The sequence below is a fragment of the Cryptomeria japonica genome, chromosome 1, assembly GCF_030272615.1.
Source record: "Cryptomeria japonica chromosome 1, Sugi_1.0, whole genome shotgun sequence".
NCBI classification, from domain to species: domain Eukaryota; kingdom Viridiplantae; phylum Streptophyta; class Pinopsida; order Cupressales; family Cupressaceae; genus Cryptomeria; species Cryptomeria japonica.
Window position 1 is genome coordinate 585,273,215 of NC_081405.1, and position 15,601 is coordinate 585,288,815.

The following is a 15,601-nucleotide window of genomic DNA, read 5'->3' on the forward strand; positions in this document are numbered from 1 at the left end:
AAGTTTATACTATCCATAAACTTTTTGCTATCCTTTATTGCTGTCTCTATTCTCTTCACTGTACCGGTGAGATGCTGCAAATGCTCTGTCAGTGTTTTCTTTCCTTGTATTAGTGCCTCAGATACTTCCTTCCGTAGAGATGCTAGATAGTCCAATCTTGGACTTCGTTTTGATCTCAAATTCTTTGCCTTATTTACTATTCTTTCTTTCTCTCTTTCCAATTTAAGTAGTTCTTCCTCAAAATTTGTTATCTTTGTTAGGTCTTGGAGACAACTGAGAGGGGGGGTGAATTAGTTGTCTAATAAATTCAAACCAAAAACCAATTAACCAACTTAATGCTTAATACCGGTAAACTAGTTAAGTATGCCAGTAGACAGTGTTAATAGTAAATTGCTATACCGGTAAGGATTAATGCATGAAACATAAACATAAAGTCATCCACAACACATAACACCAATATTTGTACGTGGAAACCTTGTAAGGAGAAAAACCATGGTGGGAAACCTTACCCACAATCAGATGATACTACTACAGATAGTAAGTGTACATAAATGGGGTCTACACATGCAAAAAGGCCAACAACCTAGAGCTCACTGCTCAATCACAAAATGGGAGTCACGCTGACTACAGTTGGATGGTTAAATCCAATAAGAATGTACTGCACAAAATAGCATCTTCATATGCTAGATTCAGTACCGGTGTAATGTTGATATGCTTCTACAAAAAACCTAACTTCACCTTCAAATGATGTCTTTGTGTGTTCCTTTGCTTAATCTTGCATATACCTTCACATAATTCTTTTTCGCATTCCACACTTGATCTTACAAATAAGATCTTACATTTATACCATACCCTAAGACCAATTTTAGTAGGTTGGCTCTACAAGATATTACAATAAAAATATTTTACATACAATATAATATCTGATGCAATAACCGATTGAACATGTCGGCTTAATTCCTTTACAACACTTATAAATCATCTCCATAGTGTGCCATGCTGATCTGGAAAAGATAAACCTGCCGGTGTAACCCTAGATAACCTAGACCTATTTGCTGGTAAAAGCAAATATGCAAATATGAATATACCAATGATTAATTCTTCAAAACAAAGTGTCCATTCGATGTCTTCGACATTACCAAGTGTCTTCCATATCATTCCAGGTGCCGGTGAATAATATATCCTACCAGTGAACCATATACCAGTAACTGTTGCACTATTTACTTGCTTGCTGGTGAATGTTGCTAGATCTCCAAAGTGTTTGCTATCAGTAGGTGTTGACATCAATGAGAAAACCATACCAAAATACCAACAATCTTCTCTTCAAAAACTGATAGTGTATCCGGTGAGTTAACAAAATTATCTGCAAGTTTATTGATCTCATCTTGTACCTTGCTCATCTTCTTGTCTATATCTACAGTGAAAAAGTTTGTTTTACAGGTATCTTTGTACAGAGTTTTGTACTCTTTCAAAAAATTACATAATTCCGATAGAAGTGTGTCAAAGTCTCTGTTACACTTCTTTATTTGCTCATCAAAGAATTTCTGTTTTTCAATTTCTATTTTATCCTTTAATAAATCTTCCATTATTTTCTCAATGTTTTCTGTTATATATTTACATAGTGTATCAAGTTGTCCTAAAGAATATTTATTGTTTATATTATAGTTAGGAGCAATTACCTTCAAAATTGGTATGGTATCATCAATTGCCTTGTAAGCTTGTGAGCTGCAGTCGGTTATTTTCTTGCTTGAATCTAATAGTACCTCAGTTACATCAGTTGATTTGTATCTTGATGATGAGCCAACAATATAAGTACTGGTGGAAGTAACCAAGCTTGTATTGACCTCTGGTAGGTCTGTTTGTGTCTGCATTTCTTTAAGCAATGGTTTTTCTACTTCACTAGTTGTCGGTGGCACTATTTCCTTATGTACTTGTTCTTGTTATTGTTGTTGTTGTTGTTGTTGTTGCTGTTCTGGAGCCTTTTGCTTTGTTTGTTTCTCTGTATGTTGCATTGTCTTGGTCTGTGTCTGAGTCTCTATCTTTTTCTCTTTATCTTCTGCCAGTTTCTCTTGTGTGTTATTAGTTTCCTCAGCTACCGGAGGTTCACTAGCCATATCAGTCTTATCAGTTGTATCTTTGTCTACCACTATGTTGCTCTTTTGAGTATCAACATCCACAGTATATAAGACTTCAGGATTGGGATTATTATCCTCTACATCCATACTCTTAGCTTTCAGTTGATCTTTTATAGCTGTTATTTTTATTGGTGGAGTAATCAAAGGAGGTGGGGGTAAGTTGTCTCTAACCTTGATACTAGGTGGTCCACCAACTTTACCTTTACCCTTGTCTCTATCTTTCTAATAAACTTTTATGGGTTTGGGGTTCCTGTACTCTTCTTGTTTTTCTTTTTCAACTAGGAATATATCCCATCCATTTTCTGTCTCCTTAGTCACCTCATTAATTCTTCCAACCATTAAAGCAACGTGCCGGTGTGCAGTAGAAAATACTTTCCGGTTGGCTTGAGCAGTTAAGTCATCAATTTCTTTGGGTGAGTTTACCGGATATACAACAAGTAGTTTTTCAATTTTTATTTTCTTGTCCAGTTCTATTACTGCTTGTCTTCTTGCTTCTAGTCTTTTAAATAATTCATTTGGAATTTCATTGACTACTTCCATCAAAAACTTCTTATACATATCCATATGTAATATGACACTATTTTTAACTTGTTCTTTTTCATCAGCTGTTAAGGTGTCACATACTTTCTCTATGTTCTTCAATTTACCTTCCTCTGTAATTTCATTCAGCAGTATATCAAGAGGGGCCGAGTCTTTGTTTGTCCTCTTCTTCTTTTTGGGTGTCAGTTTCTTCTTCTTTGGTGTAGCCTTTCTTACCGAAGATCTCACTGCTTGTTGTTTTTGTCTTGTCCTCCTGGGTGAGGGTGTGATTGCCTATGAGGGATCTCTTTTTCTTACAACTCTTTTGAAAGTTACAGGCATGTCACTCCTCGAAGAAGTACCTACCGGTGATAGGTGAGTTTCAGGTTGTGGAGTTGATAACTCATGATGGCTTTTGCTTGTCTGGAACCTTTCCTTACAATTGCCTCAACCTTTTTCACTCTTTTCTTTCACTGTATTTGGCTTTCAATAGTTTCTGCACTACCAAATATTTCTTCCTTAGGTTATTTGGGGGCTTCTAGAAGTGCTTTAGCATATGTTTCATAACCCATCTTAGTTACCCAAACTATCCTAGGGATGACTGCTTCCATCCAGAATTCATCCTTCTTGATTACAAAGCATATTTCATCTTTGTATTTGTCAACAATCTTTTGTGATAACCTAATTATTTTCTTCATTTTGGCCTTTAATGCTTGAAAGAAGTCATGAATATTGTTTTCCTTGTCTTCTCCCATGTTATTGAATAGTTCTGTTAATTGTTTGCCTACCGGTATATCATATCCAAGTTCTTTGTAACCTATACTGGGAACCTGTTTTGTTATATGTAGCATTAGACATACTAACAGATTTCAAAACCTAGAAGTTCCTTTCTTGTCCTTCTTGATCTTTCCAAGGTTGTCAATTAGTTCATCCTTTAACCACTCACATATATAAATTTTTACATTATTTGTGACCATATCATAAGCACTCTTAATGCATAAACTTGAAATTGAATTGAGTCTATTTGCATGAGTAGCTTTATACCCTAATATCATGCTGATGAATCTCACATTAATGTTTGTTACATCATTAACTCTTAGGGACCTCTTGTTGAATGTTGCACTAGTTAGGTTTGTAACTAGGTGATTGGATACCTTCTTGGTTTGATCAGGCCTTTTACCAGTGGTCAGTAACCCTGTGACAACTTTCACAACTTCCTTAGTGATTTTGTGGACTGCATCTAACTAGAAAAATTCACCATGTACCCTACTTAAGACTATCCTAACCACATCCTTGGGGAATTCAGGAATGCTAAGGATCTCTGTAAATCCTAGGGTCTCAATGATCTTGTGTTCATCTTTTACATTGCCAGTTTTATCACATATCATAGTTTTAAACATGGTTTTAATCTCTTTATCTCCTAGTTCCTCATTGTTGCAGTGGATGTATATTTTGGGGTCTTCAGCATAAACAACTCCCTTAGGAATTTGAGAAAAAGCACCTAAGGTATCATCTTTCTTTACTATCTTGGGAACTAACTAAAATACGGGCCTAGGTCTTTTTATCACTTCAACAATAGTAGGGTTTGCTATATATTCAATTGTAGAGGTGGATGCCATGATTAAATACCTTTTACTACCTTTAGGATGGATATTGCTTAGAGTGTTCTTGCTTCTTGCTCGAAATGCCTTAGCTCAAAATCTTCGCGCTCTTCAAAAATTTGAAATCTCGGTGAAATGAAATAAGGCCAAAACCTTAATTTTATAGTGTCTTTTCACCATCTACCACATTAATTGCATACCGGTTAAGTATTCACTTAACATTGTTTTCTGGTAATAAGTAATTTCCAACTTCTTATCTCTAATCGAGGGAATAATAGCACATGTGTCATTAGATTGCCAAACCCTCAAGGAAACTTTCTTCAATTAGATGAAGAACTTCCTGCCAGTGGAGCACTGCTCTGTCCTACCAGTGAGGCATCACTCTATCCTGTCGGTGAAGCATTGGTTTGTTCTACCAGTGGAGGAGTATTCCCAATATTTAGATCAACTTTTCTAATCCATTATTTTGAGAATTCTTTCTTAACCTCTTCAACTTTTTCTTTACCTTTCAAGTTAGAACTTTTGTTGTCTACCGGTGTTCCTTTGCTTCTACAGAATTTAGCAATATGCCCAATCTTGTTACATGCATAACAAGTTACATTATTCTTCTAAATAGCTTTCCCATAACCTATGTTAGTTTGTGTTCTGCATTGATTAGATAAATGTCCAAATCTTCCACAAACATAACATCTCACATTCATCCTACAGTTTTCAGAGTTGTGACCTACTTTGTTGCATTTAGAACATTGACCAGTGGGTGTGTTGATATTCTGATAATCTCTAGATCTACATTCATTTGCTCTATGACCATACTTATTACAATTAAAGCATTTTCCATTGAATTTATAAGCATTAGGTTGTCCTACCAGTTTATTGTGATCTTGAGTATTTGTAGTACCAAAGCTTTCACCAACTTAAAAGCCAATTCCAGAAGTGTCACCTTTAGGTTTTTGATTCTTCAGCAAGGTGCCAAGTTCCTTTGAGCTTTTCTTGAATTTGTCTTTGTGTTGATTTGCAGTTTCTAGTTCTCTTTCTAAGTCTTCTTTTTGTCTCATCAGTTCATTTGAGTCATTTTGAGTATGCATCAGATCTGTCTCCAACATGTCATTTTCATAGCTAAGTCTTGTGTTCTCATTTGTTGCATCACTTAGTCTTTTGGTCAATTCTTCTTCATTCTTCTTCCTATCCTCAATTTCTTTGCAAAATCTCATAGTCATATCCTACATCTCATTCTTTGTTGTCATGTTCTCTTGTTTCAACTTGCTTATCATATCATTAAGTGATTCCTTTTCATCATTCTCATTTTGCAATTTTTCACAAAGTTCTCTTCTCTTATTTCTTGCAACAGTAAAATTTTCTTGAAGTGCCTGAATGATATCCTAAGCTGCCCTTAAATCATCTTCTAGTTTGATATTTTTTAATTTCTCTGCATCGTAGTCTGTAAGAGCTCCTTCAAGTTGCTTCATCAGATTTTCCATCTTTATCGGTGTCAAGATCTTCCTCAAGTTGTTGGGTTTCTGAAAATAGAGGACTAGGCTCTGATACTGGTATATAGAATTTCTTAACTTAAAACCTATAGAACATAATATAATAGTGTACAGAATCAAGAACATCCACATGAAAAGCACACCATAACACAAGATTTTAATGAGGAAACCCAGTGTGGGAAAAACCTTGGTGGGATTTGTGACCCACAATATTCACTCACTAGCCAATAAGAGAATATTACTTACAATAGGGGCCTGCACATGCAGGAAGGCCAACTGCCTAGAGCTCACTGCTCAATGGGAAGTCTCACTGACTTACAATGAGGATTATACAAATCCAATATCTTGTACTAATTTACAATAGCATCTTCAATGCCAAATTCAGTACCGGTTCCTGCTCTGTTCTTTACATATACCCCTTAACCTATATTTCACATAATAGGTCTACCTAATATTTTCCTTAATGCTTCCTTCTCATATATCAAATGTCTACAATGATCTCTTTTATATATAAGAGTCATTTAACAATTTTCCAAGTTGGCTTACAAAGTTTTACAATAATAAATAAAATATAATATGATAAAATCCTATCAGCCTCTGTGTCAGTATACTTCCTTTCTTCTATGCCGGTGCCGGTGTCCTGAGTGCCGGTGCCATAGGATTGCAAGGTTGCCATCAATGAAAAAACCTTCAATCACATACAATGTCTCATTGGAGTGTGCATATGCCAACAATGATGTCATGAGCAACAGTTTTGCAGATGAAATAAAAAATGAGTTTGAAATGTCTTTAGTAGGGGAAATAATTTTATTCATAGGCTTACAGATACAACAAATGAAGAATGATATTTTCATTACACAGTCTAAGTATGTAAAAGAGGTTTTGAAGAATTTTGGCATGAGTGATTGTAAACCAATTAGGACACCAATGGTTAGAGGTTGTAAGTTGTCTAAGGAAGATGAATCTAAGTCTGTTGATGAGAAGGAATACAGGTCAATGATTGGCAAGTTACACTATGTTGTTCATAGTAGACCATAGATAGCCCATGCGATTGGCATAGTTGCTAGATTCCAGAAGAATCCTAAGGAAACACACCTAATAGAAACAAAAAGAATATTTAGATACCTAAAAGGTACTATTGACTATGGATTATGGTATCCATATGGATAATACTTTGATTTGAAGGCATACACAAATGCTGATTGGGCCATAAATGTTGATGATCATAAAAGCACAACCGGTGGAGCATTTTTTCTTGGTGGAAGGGTTGTTTCATGGAGTGGAAAAAAGCAAAGTTGTACTTCACAATCTACTACTGAAGCTAAGTATGTTGCAGCTTATATGAATTGCACACAGGCTATTTGGATGAGACACATTTTGGAAGGTTTTAAGATGAAGATTTTAGAACCTATATAGATTTTATGTGATAACACAAGTACCATTAATATTTCTAAGAATCATGTTTTGCATGCACGAACCAAGCACATTGAATTGAAGTATCATTTCTTGAGGGAAAAAGTTCAGAGTAAAGATGTTATCTTAGTGCATGTTTCTACCAAGGAGTAGCTTGCAGATATTTTTACCAAACCCCTACCTAAGACTACTTTTGAGTATCTTAGAAGTCAATTGGGGGTTGTCCCTCTTCATGAAGTTAATTGAATATGATGTTGACTACATCAGTCCCTGAATCACTTGCAAAATTTTACAAGGGTTGATGTAGAAGTGGATGTATTCCATAGGGGGAGCATCAAGTTGCAATGTGTTGTTGATGTGTAGTGTAAATTTTGCATTACATGTTTTACTTTCAATTTGGAATTGTTGTCAAATGGGGAGAAGAATTATGTGATTATGTGAAGGAAAACCAGTGATAGAATGAAGATAGAGAGAGCATGTGAATACTTGGTAATGTAACTAAGATTCCTATTCACAATCACAACATCAAGCAATGGTGTTGATATTTTGTATTGCTATCAATGCTGAAGGGGGAGATTGTTGCCATTTGTATAAATATTGCATTAATGATATGCTATGTTGTCATTGAAGTCAATTGGACCAGTAATGGTATTTCTGATATTGTTGTTATTGTTGATATTGTCTTGTAACCGGTAGGAAGAGCTTTGTGAAGGTTATTGTGAACCGGTATGTAAGTTTGTGAGTTGAATCAGTAAAATTAGAGTAAGAGGTTAAACCCTTTCTATGTTATATAACCGGTAAACCCTACTAGTTATTTTTGCTAAACCCTAACCGATTAAGGTTGTTGAATTGATTATGTTGGTTTATGATTTGATGGCGACATGCTTTGTATGAAGATAGGTTTAGATTGTTTTGCAACGTTTGATTGTTTATCTAGGGAAGGAGAAAAATGTATTGCATCTAATGCAAAACACGTGATGAGTTACTGAGCTCGATGAAGCGGTAATCAAGGAGTAGTTGAGGTTTTCTTGATTGATGTGAAGAGATTGCTATGAAATCCAATGGTCATGCTTGTACCGAATTGTTTGTAATCTCAATGATGAGAAGATTAGATTTTTGTTATGTTACCAACCTAATTGATTTGTATTTAAGGTCGATGAAGTTGTTTTATTTTAGTGTTGGCAAGAATTGACATAAATTAGTTGAGTGTGTGGTTGCCGAAATAGAGAATGAGTCTGTAGTTTGAGTAAAGGTAGATAGAATCTTAAATGGATCTGATCAAGCAAATGTAGTGCTATTCAGATAGATCAAGAAACTCCTATTGTTTTCTAACAATTACAGCAGAATTAAAATCCCCTAACCAGTTAAGCTCTAACAAGCTTGGTTACTTATTAAATCCTCTAACAAGGTGGTCCATTAGTTTGGATTCTAAAATCCTCTACTAAGGTTACTCCTTACATGGTATTTTCTTCTATCAAGGTAGTTGTAGTCAATCCCTTAATTGGGTGATTGCTAATTGGATTAGTTCTTAACAGGACTTTTGTAAAAGCTTTTACAGGCTTGGCTCCTAATAAGGCGAACTTTAGAAGAGTTCAAATATTTTCTTGTGAGTCTCATCTCATCGTGGTTTTTACATCTTTGGGTTTTCCACATATAAATACTCGTGTCATTTGGGGAATTCTTTTGTGGTTATTATCTTATTGTTTATTTGATTAACTATTTCTGATAAGGCATGATAACCAGAAGCATTGAGAAATGAAGTATTGACATATGATGAAGCATTTGGATGTTTTCAAGTTGAATGTTGTTTAGTGTTAAGTTGTTGTAATAGTTAACCATTTGATGTTGAGTATTCTTATGAGTATTGATCTTGACAGTGATATTTCATTAATAATTTTACTTTCAGAGATTGAGTTTGATTTTGGGAAGTTTGTATCAATTTTTCTAGTTACTGATTCACCCCCCCCTCTCAATAATCTACTGGATACTTATTCTTTCATCATACCATCAAATAGATAATAAATAGTAGATATTATATAATAGATAATAGATAATAGATAATAGATAATAGATAATAGATAATAGATAATAGATAATAGATAATAAATGATAAATAATAAATAATCAACTTGTTTTAAATAAATATTTTTGAGTAAAATTAATTAGTTAATTATAAAATCAAATAATTTAGATCACCTAAACATATTTAAATATACTTTGATTGTATATTCTTTCATCTTTCTTGGAGGGAGAGAAAAAATGAAAAATATTATTTGATTGTAATAAATAAAAAACATTTGGCTTGAATATAAATTGAAAGAGAATTTTCTAAGGATATTTGTGAAGATAGTACACTTTCAAGAATCACAAGAATTATGTGAATGAGAAGGCATTAAGTAAGATAAACAAGACTTTGCATGTTGCAATACTTAACAAAACATGAACACTTAGTGAGCCATGCCACCAAGAGAAAAAGTCACAAAACACTCCAATTTATGGTGCACTTGAAGTAGTCTTGTTTCTTATTAGATGAGATACCTATAGTCCAAGACCGATTAATAGGGCCTATTTTGATTCCATGTTCATTCTTTAAAGAGTGAGTGACACTTATTATATTTTGAATTAAAATATTTGATTTATGTGTATTGTTCTTCAAAAGGAAGATGTGTTACTTACAATATAAAATCATTATATATAAATCTTACATTATTGTAATGGTAACAAGTGGATGCCTTGCACTTTCCTTCATTTTAGGCTCAATTTCAATTGGTATACAATAAAAATATATAGTATGTGATTTATACTAATAGTTCCAAGGCATAAAACCTAAATATTGATTCTATTTGTACTCAATTTTATCCTTTTTTCACTAACTTTTTGTTCCACAATTTGTACAAGTGACTTAGTTCAATTCTATTATTTATCAAATTGAACCCCAAAATACTAGTTTATAAATTTAAATTTAGAGTCAAATTTATGTTTTCAATTAGTTATTGCTTCCTAATTCAAAAAGTAAAATATTTTACTTACCACCTTTGGAGTTATATTTAGCGACTAACCCTGTTTCATTTTAAAATAATCTTGTACTTAGATATCATTGACTAACTTAGACACATACTTGCATTAGAAGTCAAGGAGCATTAAAACAAGGAATTCATTATTACATCATCTAGGACATCTCTACTTTCTAATTGTCTTTAATAATTTCTAAAATTCATTGATGCAATATCATAGGTTTTTGAACAAGGAGAATAATATCATAGGTTTATCATTAGAGAAATCTTAAATACACACAAGCAAGTGTTTACATAAAAGAAGATCTATATATCAAGACAATCTAAGAGAAAACAAAAAATTTATAGATCAAAAATCTACATAGGTATATTAGATGTCTAGATGTCTAGTTAAGATTCATAGTTACATGATTGATTAAAATTATGAAAATGATTCATAATAAAAAACATTGCATTTTGAAAGACCCAGATATTTGTATGGTTATTCCTAGTTTTCTTGCATATAAATTAATGATATACAATCATCTATTAATATATCTACATAGTATTTCTAGCTAAGTACCTTTGTTTTATTTATTTAATTTCTATATTTATTTATGTGCTTTACTCTAGATATTTATTGACATGACCTATTTTTATTCCTTGATAATAATTTGATTCTAATATTTTATATAAATAGATTTTATTATACATTTCATTTTGATGAAGCCTTGCACTCCTATCCCTCTTTTAAGAATTTATCTTTTATTCTTTATTGTCAATTTCTTTGTTATAGGCTAAGTATATTATTAATATTCATATTTAGGTATACCCTTAATTATCATTCTAAGATTTGTTTATGCAAAGAGCTAGCTAAAACTATAATTTACTTTTGAAGAAGTATTTAGCTTAAATTTCATACGACTTCTTATTTTGAAGATGTATTTATGTAAATAAATCAAACATTTTTCTAACTAGAAAATTAATTTTTCTTGCTAATAAACATCATTACTGATAATTCTATGATTTGTTTAAACATACAATAAAATACAATAGAACCAATATAAATATAAATATAAATAGGAAAATCTAAAACTACTCTCAATAGATATAAAAACATCACCACAAAAACCTAAATCCAAATAGAAATTTTTAATATTGATTGACTATAGTCAGTTACTTGAAAAATGTCCCCATCATGAGGCAAAACAATATCATGTGCTGAAGAATACAAATAAAAAATTTCCAGGACATCTCTGCAGTATGTACACTCGGAGAAAACGATTCCATGCTTTGAATTCCATTCTATTCTCCTTTATCAAATATACTTTCACCATGGAACCATTAACCATTTTTTAAACCTCACATGTGACTATACATCTAGAGTGGGCATTGGGTATGCAACCTTGCCTCATCTACTACTTACATGTGACTGTACATCTAGAGTGGGCATTGGGTACGCAACCTTGCCTCTTCTACTACTTACACTGCTGTAAGTATTGAAAAGGACTTTGAAAACATCAAAGAGGGGAACAAGTTTTATTTGAACCTCTCACCATTATTCAAGTACATCTAGAGTGGGCATTGGGTATGCAACCTTGCCTCATCTACTACTTACATGTGACTATACATCTAGAGTGGGGATTGGGTATGCAACCTTGCCTCATCTACTACTTACACTACTATAAGTATTGAAAAGGACTTTGAGAACATCAAAGAGGGGAACAAGTTTTCTTTGAACCTCTCACCATTATTCAAATCATTGTCCATAATTAACTTGAGGTGATGGTCATATTCATAAAAGAAGAAAACTTAAAATATTTAATCAATTTTCTAAACATTATAATAAAAAGGAGAATAGAGAAAGTGATACTTCAAATCAAATCTTTGTTAAAAAATCTAAATGAGTTATAAGATAATCAATTTTAATGGATGTAATATTAAATGGTAAAATGGTCAAACACATTTTATTAGATCTAGTAGCAAACGTCAATACTATGCCTAATTTAGAAAGCATTTTCCAAACTATACTTACATGAGACGACAATATATGATATTGTTAAATATAAAACAAAATTTTTCTATGCCTCATAGGAAATTGGAAGAATGTACATTTAGATTTTATTCAATCATCAAATAAAGGTTGAATTTGGAGCTATAGATATGTATAAAAGATCCCAAGAAGCATTTAACATCATATTAGATATTAAATCTTTTTAAAGGGATAGCTATGCATTTTAATGTTTCATCATTATTGAGAAAAATAATTACTATCTATCCCTTTGTAGGTGGATTCCCACTAGTATTGACAACTTTCCAATTGTGCTTAATTGAGGCTTCCATATCCTTATATGATATTTTTTATACATTTCTTCAAGGTTTATTTTAATCTTCTTTCTTCTTCAATGTTTAGCTTTAAAGTCATTTGAATTTAAAAAAAAAATCTCTTAACATCTTATTGTCTCCATTTCCTAAGGGTGTTTTTGATTTGTAATTTTATTTTGATCTTTTATTCATTTCTAGTGGATCCACTCTATATATCAACCTGAAAGTTCATAATATTTCTTTAGTAGTCACATATTTCCAATCCACTCTATATATCAACCTGAAAGTTCATAATATTTCTCATGGGTTAGGTCATAGTATATGTTAGTACATATCTCATTTAGTACAATTATTAAACTATTAATAATCATTTCCTTGTTAGTACTATTTAATGTAAAATTATTTCTTTATTTCTATAGTTTTCTTCTTATACATGCCACAAACCAAAGTATTGGAAATGGAACACAATAATGACAATGAAATATACCCGAATGAGGTCTATATTATTTATGTTAGAGAAATTAATTGTAGGGTGTTACAATAAGAAGGAAACCATAATAGTGAATTAGATAACATAAATGTTAAAGTAATTCCACACATTTATATGTATCAAAAGATATATCTACTCATATATTATTTACAAAATGTAATTTTTTACCTTCAAGCATAACCATACATATGAAAATTTCTTGGGTAGGATTTATTACTAATAGTTTACCATTTTAAATAATTCCCTATCATTTTTTCTCTAAATTTTCCTTATTCATATCATGTTGTGGTGAAGATAGATGCTCATATAGCCACATATTAGTGTAGGAACACACATGTCCACATGTCCTTATGCATTTAATCATTACATAATTGGTACAACACACCATCTAATGTGACCAAACAAACCTTGTGGTGACTATGAGTTTAATTTATTTTTGGTTTTTGACTTTGAGAAGTTATTTTGTAGGTTAATCATAGGTCTTGGTGCTAGTTGGAATGTTATGAGGGGATCCTTTTTCATTATAGGTGCTACGTTTCTACTAGGAATTTGGCATTTGATTCCTCCCATAGTGCTTGTAGGTTGTCCTTAACATGGTGAAGGGATGCCCATTCTAATCACCTTACTATTTTTATTGATGATGTTTTTGATGGTGATTTAGATGTTCTTTCTAAAGATTCAAATAAACCCATTCTTGAATATTCTTCTCTTGGCTTCATTGAAATGTCTATGGATGTATCACTTGTTTCTTTGCTAGTTTCTTCCCAACTTCTCTCAAGCATGTTTCCTTCCCCTTTGGCTTGTTTAGCTCAAGTTTATTTTATTGTTACCAAGAGGTTGGGTGTTTTTTTTTCTACTCTTGTTAATCCTTCCTATTCTTATATGGTTGTCCCTAATTCTTCCTAGTTTGTTGCTAGTAAGGATGATATTCTTTTTGTTGTTTTCCTAGTCAATGATTGTCTTATTATTGGTTCATCTATTAAAGTTTCTAGATCTTGTGATGATGTTATGATTCATGGTATTCCTTCAATACCACCTACTTCAATCCATGTTATGCCCATAGGTAGGTCTTTTGAAGGGATTTCCTCTTCCCATTCTCCTAGGCTTATTTGTCGGGATGATAGCTCTAGTTGGATAACTGTTTGAATAAGGAAAAATATGTAAAAATGCATAATATGGTTTCTATTGTAGATCAGTTGTAATTTTGGTTACCTTTTGGGTAATTTTGTATTATTTTCTATAACAGGGTTTGGGCCCTACAAAAAAACCCATTTATTTTAATAAAAAAACTTTCTAAACACAATTTCTAGATTTTGGACTTGGATGATTCTTTAAGTTTGTATTGTTTGAAAATTGGGGATCATTTGACATATATGTGGATGATAAGTGATAGTGATAGAGCCATTGTAAAAGACTCAAAATGCTAAGGTTTTGCTGCTATAGAAAGGCTCAATGGGTATTTTGCAGAGATGGTACTCAGTGGATTGGTTAAATACTACCGGAGATGGCTAGTGGTAGGGAATGGATCTCTTGTTGGGCAAGAGAAAATTATTGATGGGAGATATTCCTATAAGGGTGTGAAGCCATTGTAGAAGACTATAGATGCTAGGGTTTTGCCATTGTAGAAAGTTACAATGGGTTTTTTGCAAAGCTGATACCAAGGGACTAGTTAACCATTGCTAGAGATGACTAGTGGTAAGGGAAGGATATCTCTGTTGGGAGAGAGAAGAGTATTGCTGGGAGATATCCCTGCAAGGGTGGTTTTTACAATGCTAGTGTTGGGACCCTCAAATTTCTGTTAAAATTCAGAGGATTTTGGATAAGGATAATATTATATCCCAATAAAAATTCAAATGTTACCCACAACTTAAGTTATGTATTTATGGGTTTGACATCATTTAAAAATTTGCCCCTAGAATTTTAGTGTAATCATCTTAGTTGGTCATGTTCTCAAAGGGTTCTCGATACGAGCTGGAATAATTTGGGGTATTTCCCCAAATTATTTTTTATCCAATGTGGCAATATGGATGCACTATATAAAGCAACTTGGGACTCGGTGAAATAAGAAATGGCATCCCACCGAGCCTCGAGTTAGCCTTTATCTATATTCTTAGTAAAATGCTTTAAAGATTCGACTGAGAGATGACTTGATGTTGCAAGCTAAAGTAAGCCTCTCTCAAAACTCAATAAAGTCAATTTTGTATTTGAGTGAGTACTGGGTTGCTTCTAGTGTGACATACATGGCGACTTTGTAGCGACTTGAAGCTTGGTAAGAGATCTATAGGTACTCCGCCAATGGCCCAAGTCTATCATGCTCAAATGACGTGTCCAAAGGTTTGTGGTTAGGTGACAACAATTGTAGTAACTCAAAACTTGTTAAAAGGGTTTCTTTCCTTGACTGAGTGTTTGAGTAGATAGCAAGTAAGGCAGTGTGATGAATGGAGAGTAATAGGGTGGCTTGGAGTTTACAGGTAGCATTGAATCAACAGGAGGAAAAGTAGGATTATGTAGCTGGAAAGTAAAAGAAGATTGTCATTCTATGTAAGCCCAAATCATAGCTATGCCATCAAAATTGCAAGGGCTTCCTAATGGAGTTGAAAAGGTCCAAAAAATGCCAATACGAAGGATATCATAGCTA